General features: G+C 42.3%; 1 protein-coding gene across 4 annotated transcripts in view; it reads left to right on the forward strand.

Moving 5' to 3' along the window:
• LOC100427957 (uncharacterized) overlaps positions 1-15,969 on the forward strand; it is a 121,151-nt gene that overhangs the window by 60,901 nt on the left and 44,281 nt on the right. The window lies entirely within an intron of this gene.

Here is a 15,969-nt window from a genome sequence, read left to right on the forward strand (position 1 = left end):
TGCTGAGTGGGAAGCATACTAGAGGGCGAAGGGATGAAACAAGGGGTAATAAGAGGCTTTTCAATAACCCAAGTCAGGTGAGAAGAAAGTAGTGGTCAGATTCTGGACATAGTTTGAAGGTAGAGCAACAGAATTTGCCAATGTATTAGATGGTAGGATGTAAGAGAAAGGGAGGATTCAGGGATGACTTCAAAGGTTTATTTTTTCTAGTAATCATTGAATATATGTAAGGACTACCTCGTGTGGTCTTGGGGAATCTTCAAATTTGGCAGTATCGCTATAGCATGTAAACTGCCCTGTAAATAAGTAGAGTTGAATAGCCAAGTGCAGATGTGGATTCTGGGCAGTTGACTTGATTCATCCACCAGCTAAAGAACTTCTACCCCCATATTGGCCTCATATCTAATCTCTCTTAGGGTTTATGATTCAAGTTAATTTATAAAACCAGAGAAATTAGCCTCATAATTATAAGCAAAGTAGGAGCTTATGCCTGGGTCATCCCAACTTCACTCCACCCTTCTATTTCTCTGTGAAACTCAGACATCAGTACCAGGAAACCCAGCTCCTCCAGCCTGAGATCTGTCCTCAGTAATGTATCATATAGTAATGTATCACCTCCAGTCCTCCTGGAAAGAGGTTGAATAGAAATCTTAATACATACAATAAAACAACACTGTGGTGTTTGTCTGAATAGCATGTCCCTCTTTCTGCTTACCCTGCCTTCCTGTAACATGGCTTTCCCCATCACCATTAGCCAGTAATTAGTAACTAGAACTCCCTACCACACTTAGACCTTCTCTTACATCTTCTCTAGCATAGCAGATCATAGGTTGAATGTAAAGTTTGCCAACTATCATAAAGGAATGAATAAAGGTCAATGCTGTTTTTAAAAACTGTGTTTTGAGGCTATTTGTACTCAAAAGCATTCATCTACTCAATAAATATTCTTGAATTCCTACGATGTGCCAGATACTCTTCTTGGCAACGGAGTCACAGCTATGAATAGAATATATATGTAATACATATTGCCGAAGACTGGAGGAGCATGGAAAAGTATAAAGAAAAGATAAAATTTCTACTAACTCACCACTGACACATAGCAGCTAGTAACATTTTAGTGCCTAGACTTTTCTAAGCATAATATCCTTCCTCCCTGCTTTTCTGAATAAAATTTACAACTCTGGACTTACACATATTTTGCTTTAAAATTTTTTTCTTCTTATAAAAAAAAAAAGCAGATGCTCACTATTTATTGAATGAATGAATGAATTATAGGAACTTGATTACATAGAAGGAAAAAAATTTAAATGGAAATAACCACTAGTATCACTATTAAGAGATAACATTGCTGTTAGTACTTTGGGTTGCTCAGTATGGTTTTGAATAATTGGAATATTTTTACAACTTTGTTCCACAACAAATGATTTCCTTGAAAAATAACAACTTTCTCTTTTGCCAAATTACAAAAGCAACATACCATGTGGATATTTTGGAAAATACTGAAAACTACAAAAGGGGAATCTAAAAGTCATTTGTAGTCCCACTGCCCAGAAACTACTGCTATTAACATTTTGGGCATTTTTTTCCAGTCTTTATTCTTAGCAGTACAACAGGCTAGTTAAGAATCTGGCCAAGCTGCTTACCCTCTCTGTGCCTCAAATTCCTTATCTGTAACATGAAACTAATAATGCTTGCCTGGTAAGATTGTGGTGAAGTTTAAATGAGATAAAATATACAAATTGCTTTGTCCAGTATCTGACCCATACTAAGTACTCAATATGGGAACTCTCACTATTTTGCAAGATATTTCTGCATAAGTTGATCATACTTTATACATACATTTTTATCCTCTTAAAAAAAAAACGCATTCCATCATTAATATTTTCCCAAAACATTTTTAATATCTGCATAACGTTTATTCATGTGACTATACTACAGTTCTCTTAATGATACTCCCTTCTTATTAAACTTTAAAAATGTCCATTTTGAGACAATCTCAATTTTTCAGAAAAGTTGCAAGTGAAGTACAAAGACCTTCTTTTCCCCGAACCATTTGAAAGGAAGATGTCAATTTGATTTCCCCATCATCCCCAAATATCTTAGTATTTCTTCAACAGAGACAGTCCCCTACATAACTCCAGTACAAACAGCAAAATTGGAAAATTAACATTGATACATTGTGGTCTAATCTTCATACCACAGTCAAGTTTCTCCATTGCTCAATAATGTATCATGTATAGCAAAGGATTCCAGTTCAGAACCACACATTGCAATTATTTGTCATCTTTCCTTAGTCGCCTTTAGTCTGAAATAGTTCCTCAGTCTTTCCTTTCATATCCTTAGCACTTCAAGAATATGGATCAGTCGTTTTGTAGACTATCCCTCCATTTGCTTTTGTCTGATGTATTCTCATGATTAAGTTATATGTCCTTATCAAGACTACCACAAAATTGACACTGTGGGTTCTTATTGTATCGTTAGATGGAACATCTGCTTTGGCTGTAACAGCCTGTGCGGTGCCATTTTCCTATACAGACACCCACCTCGCCCCACCTAGGCTCTAACATTCCACATCAAGCCACCCCTCTTCAACCCACACTCGGTTATTGCTTTGCAAGAACCACTCTCCTCACCCCATGTGGACCCTGAAACCCCATGCCGGCCTGTACTCCCACCTTCAACCCACCTGGCCCCAGTATTCTGCACTGAGCCATCCTCTCAGTCCTCTTTTGTTCTGGCACTCTGAGCCAAGCTGACCCTCTTCAGGGACACCCCTTTCATCCTTCTTGGGCACAGTGGCTCATGCCTGTAATCTCAGCACTTTGGGAGACTGAGGCAGGAGGGTTGCTTGAGGCTCAGAGTTCAAGACCAGCCTGGACAACAGAGCAAGGTCCTGTTTCTACCAAAAAAAAACACAAAAAAATTATGGCCAGGTGTGGTGGCTCATGCCTGTAATCCCAACACTTTGGGTTAATAAGACAGGAGGATCCCTTACGTCCAGGAGTTAGAGACCAGCCTGAGCAACGTAATGAGACCCAGTGATATGGTTTGTATTTGTGTCCCCACCCAAATCTCATATTGAATTGTAATCCCCAATGTTGGAGGAGGGGCCTGATGGGAAGTGATTGGATCATGGGGGCAGATTTCCCCCTTGCTATTCTCATGATAGTGAGTTCTTATGAGATCTGGTTGTTTAAAAGTGTATGGCACATCACCCTTCACTCTTTTCCTCCTTCTCCAGCCAGGTAAGACATGCTTGATTCCTCTTTGCCTTCTGCCATGATTGTAAGTTTTCCAGGGCCTCCCCAGCCATGCTTCCTGTGCAGCCTGTGGAACTGTGAGTCAATTACACTTCTTTTCTTTACAAATTACCCAGTCTCAGGTAGTTCTTTACAGCAGTGCAAGAACAGACTAATACACTCAGTCTCTACAGAAGTAATAAAAAATTAGCAGGGTGTGGTGGTGCACGTCTGTTGTCCCAGCTACTCGGAAGGTTCCAATGGGAGGATCCCTTGAGCCCAAGAAGTTGAGGCTGCAGTGGGACATGATCGTGCCACTGTACTCAGCCTGGGCAACAGAGTGAGATCCTGTCTCAAAAAAAAAAAAAAAAAAAGGAAAAAATCCAGGCATGGTGGCACACACCTATAGTCCCAGCTACCCAGGAGGCTGAGGCAGGACGATTGCTGGAGCCCAGGAGTTTGCAGCTCCATCCTGGGTGACAGAGTGAGACCCTGTCTCAAAAAAAAAAAACAAACAAAAAGTACTATCTACTATCTATGTATGTAATACCAATTTTTCCTTAAACTGGAGGAGACTGTGGCTATAAGCAGCATCATTGTGTTTTCATTTCAACAACGTTTTAAAAACTTATATAAAAATGTATAAACTTATCTGGCTCACCTGAGATGTTCATTTGAAAACTGCATACTTTTAGAATTGGTGCTTTGTGTTTAAAATTGGATTGGTACCATGTGATCACTTTTTGGAATATTCAACTTTGAATGTGTCCAGTAGTCATTACGTTGGCATGTCCTGTCATCAAAATAACAGTAACTATCTTGCTTTTTGTTTAAAGAGAATCATTGAGTTACTTTACCAGTTTTAAAGTTAAAACTGTTCTTTTTCAGTGATAAGATGCAACTGAGTTTAGTCTCTTAATTTATTTAATAAATTGATTTTGACTTTCCATTATAAAAATAAACATGCTAGGCCGGGCGCGGTGGCTCAAGCCTGTAATCCCAGCACTTTGGGAGGCCGAGGCGGGTGGATCACGAGGTCAGGAGATCGAGACCATCCTGGCTAACATGGTGAAACCCCGTCTCTACTAAAAATACAAAAAAACTAGCCGGGCGAGGTGGCGGGCGCCTGTAGTCCCAGCTACTCGGAGGCTGAAGCAGGAGAATGGCGTGAACCCCGGAGGTGGAGCTTGCAGTGAGCCGAGATCGCGCACTGCACTGCAGCCTGGGCGACACAGCGAGACTCCATCTCAAAAAAAATAAATAAATAAATAAATAAAATAAACATGCTAATCTGTCATAGACTAATGAGAAAAGAACAGGGCTGATTTAGTACACAAATGATGCATTCATGTAAAGTGAAGGCCAAGTGAGTCATGGTACCCAGCACCAATAAAGTTTTACAGTAGTTCAAACAGAGAAGCATAGTGAGAAAATTGAAATATTACAGGGCTCATGGTAGCACAGGCTGAACTCAAAAGAAGCCAGGCAAAGCAGTCACTTTATTCAGATTATAAGCAGGATATTGGGTTTGATTCTGTGTTTATGTGACACACCAACTTACAAATATCCTCCATGAAGAACTTTTGTTAAAAGTTCTTTTAAAATTATTGATCAGGCCAGGCGCAGTGGCTCATGCCTGTAATCCCAGCACTCTGGGAGGCTGAGGCAGGCGGATCATCTGAGGTCAGGAGTTCGAGAACGGCCTGGCCAACATGGTGAAACCCTGTCTCTACTAAAAACCCTGTCTCTACTAAAATTAGCTAGGCATGGTAGCGGGTGCCTGTAATCCCAGCTACTTGGGAGGCTGAGGGAGGAGAACTGCTTAAAGCCTGGAGGCGGAGGTTGCAGTGAGCCTAGACCCCACCATTGCACTCCAACCTGGGCAAAAAGAGCAAAACTCCATCTCGAAAAAAAAAATTAATTAAAATAAAATAAAACAAAATTATTTATCAATATTATATTTTGGAGAATGTCATTTTTAAATTAAGTGGGCCAATTAAAACAATGAACTGATGGTTTCCAATGAATAACCTTGTAGGAGGGAAAAAATTATAATGATAATGATTATGAGTCAAATGACTATCATGCTTGATAAATATGTCAAATATATAAGTAAACAATTGAAATAAAATCTATAAAAGCATCATATTATATTTTTATAATTGTATGTATAAATCATAATTAAACCCAATATTAGTTATTTAGTTTCAGCAAATGTTACCACTTTCACACTGAATTAATGTTTTTTTATTTGAATTTAACTGATGATCTGTTAATCTATAAATTTGATCTGTTCTTGTGGTTTTTCAAATTTTGGTAAAAAGACATATAACAAAATTTACCATTAAGATGGTAAATTATTAAGATAATTTAAGTATATAGTTCAGTAGTGTTAAGTATATTCACATAGTTGTTCAACAGATCTCTAGAACGGTTTCCTTTTGTGTTTGTATAGTTTTTAGTTAGCTACAAGCATAAAACAGTTATACCTAATTACATATTTGTACATATTTAAGGAACCATATAATGAAAATAATTTAAGTCAACATGGGGAGGGGTTTCAAGAGAACTTTTTTCCTTTAAAGAAAGAGAGATGTGAGACACACTAATCAATATGGTGGCTCTCTTTCAGTCTCAGTATTGGCTCAGCCAACCCTCTTGGCTTTTCCTTCTTGGCTAGCTCACAGAGCAGGCTGTGTTGGAGATGACAGTGATACCGCATTTCTTGGAAAAGCAGAACCAGAGGAGAGGATAGCAGTGTTCCACCTGAATTCAAATCTTCCTTTTTAATCATAAGTATAATATGAACACAATACTGTCAAGTTACTTTTTAAAATACTTTCAAATCCATTATCCTATTTTTGAAGCCCCATTGCGAATCTCTTAAGTAAGTTTCCTTTAAAGTCAAACATCATTGGCAGATTTTGATGTTATACCTTTAATTATTCTAGCCAGTGCTGCTAGGAGCTTTGCTCCTTAGCACGATGTTAGAGGCAAGACATCTCCAAGTGCTCTGAATGTTCTGTGAGTCAGCTGTGGCCTCTCCCAGGCCTTATTAAGAAAATAAACCATGCTGATGCGCTCCCCTGAAACCTGAATGGAAGTTTTAAGCTTAACACTGATATTGTTGACCTCTCCTAGGCTTTCTTTTTAAAATGAGAGTTTTGTTGTTGTTGTTGTTAGGATTTGCTATTTAACTTTTTGGAAATAAGGTAATAGTCAAAGTCCCCATGATCATTAACTGTGGGATAGAAAACAAGAAGGAAAGAGCACGAAAGAAAGGAACATTTACCGAGTATTTACTAGATGCCAGACACTATTCTAGAAGTTTTCTATTCTTCATCTTAACTTATTCTAACTATCTCCATGGGAGTCAGTTCTGTCGTCCCCATTTCATTGGCTGAAATTCTGAGAAGTAATTTGCGTAAGGTCACCCAACTTGTAATAAGTAAACTGAGGTTCAAGCCCACCTTTGGTTCCGTAGCTACACTGCGTGAGTGAGAAACGTGAAAACACCTCACAGACTAGCAGTGTTTCCTGCCACAGATTTTGTCTGGGGAACTTGGACAATGCCAATATTCATTCATAGTGTTTCTTTGCCCATTCCAGCAAATTATCATTTTCTGATTTCTTACTCAGTTATTTGTGTATTTAGCTGATGGACTCAACTTCACACATTTCCCACACCCTACTTAGCAGAGTAGAGAAATCCATTTGCTGTCTCCCAGCTGGTTCTAACACTGACCACATCTGCCTTTCCAGATGTGCGGTCTGCAATGTAAAACACACATCCTTACCACTCCACTTGCTGCAGTGTTGTCTGGCCGTTCTTGAGAAATGGTTCTAGGCTGCTCTTTAGAAAGATGTGATGTGTGCCCTGTGGGCTGCGTTATCATCTGTTGGTTTAATATGCACGTTCTGTGGTGCTTTTACATACTTTTCCAAATTTTTACGTTCTGTCTCTTAATCTCTGATTGCATTTACATGGTGATTTATGGAGATTTTGAATATTATAATCTAAAGGGTATGTGTGGGAAGGAGGAAGTGCGCAGGTTTGTTTATTAGGAAAATTCAGCAGTCCCTGCTTCTTTAAAGATCTGACCTTGAAGCTGCATCAATGTGAGCTCAGTGAGGGTCAGAGAAGAGGGACCAGCTGACCCACTTCCTTATCATTTACTGTATGCTGCCTTGGGTTGTTAATGGCCTTTTCACATGTTGATGTTCTATCACCCCAGCTAGATTTTAAGCAATTAGAGAGCAAGAGCGTGTATCACTCATCTTTGTGCCAAGCATATTTCCTTGCACACAGTAGGCATTTAATGAGTAGTTGGAGTCTGGTTGCTATGTGTTAGTTGCTGTGGGTGCTGCTGAACTCTCACCTTGCGGCCTTTCTGGGATTAGCTTTTCAATGACAGTTTTATTAGGCATGATGGAACCAGACCTCCCATGCTCACACTGTGGTGTCAGGGACTTCTGCCTCATGTGTCTTTTGAAATAATAACAATATGCTGGTACCCGAAGTATATGGTACCAGTTTAGAGTCTTGAATTTTAAAAACCTGAATATGGAAAGAACCTGCCCACCCACTTTGGAATGCCCCTGTTAAGCTCACCTTACAGCATCAGAAGTGAACTCAGCAGCCACCTATTAGATCCAATATGAAATGCCCTAAATACTCCCCTTACTTGGTGCCTAGAGGACCTCAGTCTTAAGCTTCTCCTTTGAACTGAGGGCCTGACAAGGCCTGTGTAGGGCAGGCTGAGCCAAGCCCTGGCTTGGATTAGGGGTATCATCCAGGAAGGGAATGAGCAAATGGCTTCACCTTAAGGAAACCTTGTAAATGAGATGAATAATGACCTTCTTAAAAAAAATAGAGAAAACATGATGTAACCTTTTCCAGATGATTAAAGACAATGTTTTTAAAACCAGTCACTTGCTGTGAAAGCTGTGATGTTATATCAGTGATTTCTGAGGGGTGTTTATTGCTATAGTATATGATCTGAACCAGTGAAGCTGGACATTTTAATGTGGCTGTTTTGATTTGACCTGGGTGAAAATTAGATGTAAGGTTGCTTTTACAAACATTACTTCGTGATTTTTTTAAAAGCTGAATATTTACTAGTGCTTTTCAGGGTGCTTCAAAATATTAATATTTTCATGACAAAACCACTTTGTCAAAATGTCAGCTGTCATTTCCATCAAGATGCTGGTCCTCTAACCCTTCTTCCCTATTGTCCTGCTAAACTGGCAACTTCTAACCTACCAAGCGTTAGAAAAACAGAAAAGTGCACTTGTTAGAACCATGTATATAAAGTAAGAGCAAGTGTGATCTGGGTGAGGGTCTGATGGTTGTGTTAGGAATAAGAGTGGGGAGGCTTAGTGCCTAAGCCTTGGGATACTATTGTGGCTTGGAAGATTATCCCATGAAACGCTTTTCACCACTGACACCGTAGGTGGAATTAGTTCTTCAGGCAGACATTCTTTTTCTCCTTAGGGTCAAAGGTAAGGTGATGTGTGAAGGGGCAGCCGAGGCCTCATCAGGAGGCTAGGGCTCGATGGAAGGGATAAGGGGGTGGTGCCGGGCATCTGGTTGGAGGGAAGTAGGAACACAGGCAGAAGCAGAGGAGGGCTCTTAGTGCTGCCGAGCACAGGCCGCGGCTTGACGTGTGGCCCTCAGCTGGCTGGCCCTGGCTGGAGAATTTCTCCGCAGCTCATTGGTTTTACCACAGCCTTGTTTGGAAACCATCTGTGTTCTAGGAGCCCATGGAGAACGGACATCTTATTTTTAAAATCAATTTGAAGCTAAAGTGGACTTTTTAATTATAAATGAGAGCAATGAAAATATAGCTATTGGACTTTATTTTTGTTATTTTGGCCTTGTAAAAATTAAAAGTAAACTTTTTTAACTCGAGAGGATTTTATAAAATCTCCCCATTTTGTGTACATTTCAGACATGAGTCTCTACCACCCCAGAACCCATTTGAGAGGAATTTAAAGCTCAGGAAAGTAGCAGCTCTCTTCAAGTTTCTGAGTAACCGAACCTTGTAGATAACAACAGATTGGAAGATAGAATCAGTTAATCCCTGAACTCAAGGAACCCTTGGCCCATAGCCCAGACAATACAAGATGCTGAAAATTGGTCTGGTCCCAGCCTCACGTAAACCTGTTTCTCCTCTCCTGAGAAGAATGCGGCTTTTGACCACTGCGCAGTGTGAGAGCCGGCCTCACTGTGACGCCTCAATGAAGGCAAGAACAAGTGACTTGCAGTGGAGGGCATCGCCTGGAAGGTGGTAAAGGCCAGGCAGGTACCTGCGGCCCAGCTGCTGCTCGGCGATGAGGCTGGCAGCCAAGTCTAGCACCAGCCTTTTCAAAAGCAGCCCTTTTGATAACACTGATTACATTTCCCTTACCGGAGCCTTGGGCTAATTGAGCAACAGCCAACTTCTCTGGGTAACAAAGAGGAGGGGAAAGTAATCCAAACACAGGTTTTATTATAAAAACCAGGGAGTGAGGGAAGTATGTTTATTCTGTAAGATAACACACCTGCTCGGTGCCGGGAGGCTCATTTCCATCAGTTGCCATGGCAAACTCGTTATACTTCAAGGCCATGTGGCTTTGTTTCCTTTTGGGATCTGGTCCTTGTCCTACCTTTTCTAACAACTCCAACACAATGACATGGAAGCCTACGACAGCATAATTGATTTCTCCTTCCCTCTATCAACGGTTCGCATTTGTTCGGCACAGGACTGAGTCTGCCTTCTCCTTTGAACTCCTTGCTAAGCATGAAGGCATGCTTCAGAGAGCCATCCTCATTAACATTCCAGGTCCCTCTTCCCTGTCAGCAATAAACAAGCCCTGCATCAATGGCCTCCTGCCTTCCACTTTTACAAATGAGTGGCTCAGTTCCATGTTTTGCTGCCGATCCAGGTGCCCAGGCGCATACAATGCGAGGCTAAGAAGCACGCGGGAGGGACTAAAAATAGAACAGCAGTTTTGGATACATACCAGAGCAGCTACTTCATCTCAACTTGCTTTGCACACTAAGCCTAATGGGATCCATCAGGCATGAGTTCTCTCGCGCTAGCTCCCTCCCTCTCCCCTTTCTCCCCAGCTGCCGATTTCCATCAGCGCCTTCCTGGTGAAGGGAGCAAAGGGAGGTCAGGCAAGGGACAAGAAATGTGTGCCCTTATGGTTTTCATTTACAAGCCCTGGGAGATCTGGGGGCTGCAGTTACTCCTTCCATAAGAGAGTTTCTAGAAAAAAAGCAGGCAGGCCCAGAACATGGTCACCTCTGCTCAGGTACACTTTGGTCCAAGACTTTCTTTGTTTAGCAAAGCCTCAAATATCACTTCCTAATCACCCAATACCTATAACCTGGACCCATGCTCGTATGTTCCTTGAAAAGTTAAGTAGAAAACTAAAGTAAACTGAGTGTCCCTCTTACAGATCCCACCTGCTTGCTTGAGGCTAAGAATTTGGGAGCAAATGCACAGTGAGTTGGCAACACATGACTGCCAGGGTCTGCAAAAACCACCCACCTGCCACCAAGTACCCTATTCGAAAGTGATCCTGTCCTAAAGCATTTTCCAATAGAAAATGGAAGAAGTCATATGCAGTTAGGAACATGCTATCCTGCCTGGGCACAAGACCTCCCAGCATGCCAGCTGTGTTGACTGAGCGAGGCTCCTTTGTGTGCTGCAGTGCCTCGTGCAGCCTCCCCGCAAAGGCGAGCCAGCATGACCATACATTTCTCATGTCTATATCCGAAAGGTAATGCAGATGTTCCAAACAGCTAAGTATTATTCCAAGAACTGCCATTTTTGTGGAATCAGAATTGTGATAGGAAGGGCTGGACGTGGTGGCTCATACCTGTAATCCCAGCACTTTGGGAGGCTGAGGCAGGCAGATCACTTGAGGTCAGGAGTTAGGATTCCGAGACTAGCCTGGCCAGCATGGTGAAATGCAGTCTATACTAAAAGTACAAAACTTAGCTGGGCTTATGGTGGGTGCCTGTAGTCCCAGCTACTAGGGAGGCTGAGGCAGGAGAATCGTTTAAACCTGGGAGGCAGAGGCTGCAGGAAGTTGAGATCGCCGCACTATTGTACTCCAGCCTGGGTGACAGAGTGAGACTGTCTTAAAAAAAAAAAAAAAAAGAATGGTGACAGGAAGATGAATATCACAGTATTTAGAAACCTTTTTCATTGTTGATGTTTTGTTTTGGAGATTGGCCAGATACAAGTAAAAGAAACTGATCTGGGCCAGATGAGGTGGCTCACACCTATAATCCTAGCACTTTGGGAGACCAAGGTGAGAGGATTGTTTGAGCTAGGGGGTCAAGACAAGCCTGGGCAATACAATGAGACCCCGTCTCTACAAAATAATTTTTTTTCTTGAGACGAAGTGTTGCTCTATTGCCCAGGCTGGAGTGCAGTAGCATGATCTCTGCTCACTGCAACCTCCACCTCCCTGGTTCAAGCAATTCCCCTGCCTCAGCCTCCCAGGTAGCTGGGATTACAGGCATGTGCCACCATACCCAGCTAATTTTTTTCATATTTTCAGTAGAGACAGGGTTTCACTGGTCTCGAACCCCTGACCTCAGGCAACCTGCCCACTCAAGAGGCTGAGGCAGGGGGATCACTTGAGCCCGGGAGGTTGAAGCTTCAGTAAGCCGTGATCATGCCACTGCACTCCAGCCTGCATGGCAGAGCAAGACCATGTCTCTAAATAAAGAAGTTGATCTGACCAATAGCAGACTTTGCCTGTAAGCATCAGGCATGTGTCAAGACCTTTTATATTGTGCCTCCGTTTCATATAATACCAGTATAAGATAAATATGCCAAGCCACTTCAAGAAAAGTCATACTTCATATAATCACAGCAATAATTAATTCCCCGAAGAATTTCCAACAGAACAAGTTGCAACATGATCATTTAATCCTCCAGTCACTAGAGAAAGGAGGTACTTCTTCCCTTGGAGAGGGAAGTATCTCCTCAGGAGGCAGGTCATTTGTTGAACACATCTACTGTGAAAAACCAGAAAGCTTTCTAGATTCATCAAATAAATGTCTGCAGTCTGGAAATCAGAACATCCGGGTTCTAGTCCTAGGATGAACTTAGGCAAGCCACGGCTGCTCTGAGCCCTGCTTTCCTTGTGTATAAAACAAAGCTGCAGGGGTATATGATTTCTAGCGTCTCTTTCTAGACTGAAAGTTCCATAACAGAAATAAATGATCTGATAATTTAATTGATTTTTGTGCTTTCTTCCTTTTTCTCCCCCTTTGGTTGTTGTTGTTTATTTGGTTAGTAGGCTAAAGTAGAACTATTTATCTTGAAAAATAGTGCATAATTCTCTGGGATGAGAGGCATTTCTTCTCTGTGGTATTTTCCCACAGTGTAACCTCCCTTCTCTTTTCATTTGCCACTAGGAGGTGGGTCTCACTGATTCTTCCTGGTTCATTAAGAAGAAACAGAAAGATCCTGTGTTTTCAGAGACTCTTTCTGGATCATTTCCCATGATCATAGGACTTTGCAATCCACTTGGCAAAGGTGGTGGTGACAATGGGGTGTTTGGCAAAGTGGATGAGGTAGTTGACGAAGCAGCTGGGATAAAGAAAAATGCTCTTGGCAAAACATCACGAAACTAGGGTGGAATGTTCAAAATGGAGAACTTGCATCCCTTGCTGAGATGACTCCGAGAAAAATTCTGTCTTTAAAGAGGTGATTTATTTACCAGGAAACAAAGAAAACGGTATCAATAGCAATAATTTTTCTGAGCACTGAGCTGAGAAATAGCTAGTCTAATAGCTATTCATAGCTATGATTGTAGCCATGTACTGAGACCTCTTTGAACAATCTAGAAGTCAAAATAGATTTGAAACCAGTCACTAAAATTAAAAATTACATTTAAAATTCTAAATTAGTCATTAAATATTAAATAAGAACCTAACCTTTCATTCCACAAACCCACCCCTCCTATCAGTGTAGGTCTGAATAAAGCCTGGGGCTAAGAGGTTATTTTTACTAAGTCAGCCCTACCCCACTTCCACCCCAAAAAGTATCTAAAGATGAATGCCTGAGGATCAGCATAACATCTAAATCAACCAAGTGTTAATCTTACTGTCAGTGCTCTCAAATAGTTGTTACAATTCCTTTGATGGGCCGGGCGCGGTGGCTCACGCCTGTAATCCCAGCACTTTGGGAGGCCGAGGCGGGCAGATCACAAGCTCAGAGATGGAGACCATCCTGGCTAACACGGTGAAACCCCATCTCTACTAAAAATACAGAAAAATTAGCTGGGCGTGGTGGCGGGCGCCTGTAGTCCCAGCTACTCGAGAGGCTGAGACAGGAGAATCACTTGAACCCGGGAGGCGGAGGTTGCAGTGAGCTGTGATTGTGCCACTGCACTCCAGCCTGGGTGACACAGTGAGACTCCATCTCAAAAAAAAAAAAAAAAAGTGCTTTGATGTTGGTGGTCATTGGATCTCATAGAAATTTCAGGGGCCAAGCTTTCGTCACCTGGCCAAGTGCGTGTGTGTGTGTATGTGTGTGTGTGTGTGTGTGTCTGTGTGTACTTTTTGTTTGGTTTGGTTTTTGCTACCGGTGCTACCAGCTGTAACACTTTAATGACTCTTTGTGGAACACCAGGGACCACTGTTCAACCTCCTGGGGTAGGAAGAGTGGAAGGAATGAGTGGCTCAGAGCTTAGGACAGGTCTCTGAAGGGAGGAAGGGTTAATAACATCACATTACTAAATCGTTGCAAACTAGAAACATTTCAAGAGTAATTGCTGATGTCATTTTATTTACAAATGTGTGTCGAATCCTTAATGATGGTGTCATCTCAGACTACAAAAGATAATGAAAAAAGAGAAAGAAGACTTGAAATTTGTGTTTGGGATGTTTTCCAGGTTATCCAAATAAGAAAGTCAGTTCTACCCGGTCTCAAAACTACGGAACTTATGTTACATGTCATAAAGTCTTACAAATGAGTACTTATGTTATGCTAGTTTTTCTTCTCTTTTCCTATTTTTTAAAGAACAAAGACATTCGTCTCGCCCAGCAGACATCTAAATTATAAAGTAAATGGAACTATTGTCCTTTGCAATGCATTAGCAATGTTTCTTATTTAGAGTTGACAAGTATTTGTCCTTTCCCTGTGCTGACATATAAGAGTTGGACTGGGCTGGGCGTGGCGGCTCCCGTCTGTAATCCCAGCACTTTGGGAGGCCGAGACAGGTGAATCACTTGAGCCCAGGAGTTCGAGACTAGCCTGGACAACATGGTAAAACCCTGTCTCTACAAAAAATACAAAACTTAACCAAGCATGTTGGTGCACACCTATAGTCCCAGCTACTTGGGAGGCTGAAGTAGGAAGATCACCTGAGCCCGGCAAGGTCAAAGCTTCAGTGAGCTGAGACTGTGTCACTGCACTGCAACCTGGGAAAGAGTGAGACCCTGTCTCAAAAAAAAAGAAAAAGAAAAGGTGAGGCCGGGCGCGGTGGCTCAAGCCTGTAATCCCAGCACTTTGGGAGGCCGAGACGGGCGGATCACGAGGTCAGGAGATCAAGACCATCCTGGCTAACACAGTGAAACCCCGTCTCTACTAAAAAATACAAAAAACTAGCCGGGCGCGGTGGCGGGCGCCTGTAGTCCCAGCTACTCGGGAGGCTGAGGCAGGAGAATGGCGGGAACCCGGGAGGCGGAGCTTGCAGTGAGCTGAGATCCGGCCACTGCACTCCAGCCTGGGCGGCAGAGCGAGACTCCATCTCAAAAAAAAAAAAAAAAAAGAAAAGAAAAGAAAAGAAAAGGTGGACTGTCTTGCAGCACAAGTGAACCTTGTTTAAGAGGCTAGTTGATAAAGAAGGGGAAGCAGCAGCTTTCAGCCCCAAAAAGTCTTCACTGGCTTAGTAGCTTGGGCCATAATTAAAGCCATCCCACCTTTACAGTTTATGTAGATTTGATACATGTATACATATTTTATATATGGATAGGTGTATGTGTTCTTTTTCTGGATACCAGATAAACAAGATATATAGATACAGATAGATATCCAAAATTATCAACCCGAGGGTACTGTTGAAGATTGATTGATTGATTGATTGATTTAGAGACAGAGTCTCACTCTGTCACCCAGGCTGGAGTGCAGCGGCACGATCTTGGCTCACTGCAAGCTCGGCCTCCCGGGTTCACACCATTCTCCTGCCTCAGCCTCCCCAGTAGCTGGGACTACAGGCGCCTGCCACCTCGCCTGGCTAATTTTTTTGTATTTTTACTAGAGACGGGGTTTCACCATGTTAGCTAGGATGGTCTTGATCTCCTGACCTTGTGATCCACCTGCCTTGGCCTCCCAAAGTCCTGGGATTACAGGTGTGAGAAGATATTTTTTAAAAGAGGAATATGTTGGCTGGGCATGGTGGCTCACACCTGTAATCCCAGCACTTTGGGAGGCTGAGGCGGGCGGATCACAAGGTCAGGAGTTTGAGACCAGTCTGGCCAATATGAAACCCCGTCTCTACTAAAAATACAAAACTTAGCCGGGCATGGTGGCAGGCGCCTGTAGGCCCAGCTACTCGGAAGGTTGAGGCAGAAGAATCACTTGAACCCAGGAGGTGCAGGTTGCAGTGAGCCGAGATTGCACCACTGCACTCCAGCTTGGACTACAGAGTGAGACTGTCTCAAAAAAAAAAAAAAAAGAAGAAGAAAATGTCTCTGTTAAGAAAATGTAAATTTATC

This window comes from Macaca mulatta, chromosome 4, assembly GCF_049350105.2.
Source record: "Macaca mulatta isolate MMU2019108-1 chromosome 4, T2T-MMU8v2.0, whole genome shotgun sequence".
Taxonomy (NCBI): Eukaryota; Metazoa; Chordata; class Mammalia; order Primates; family Cercopithecidae; genus Macaca; species Macaca mulatta.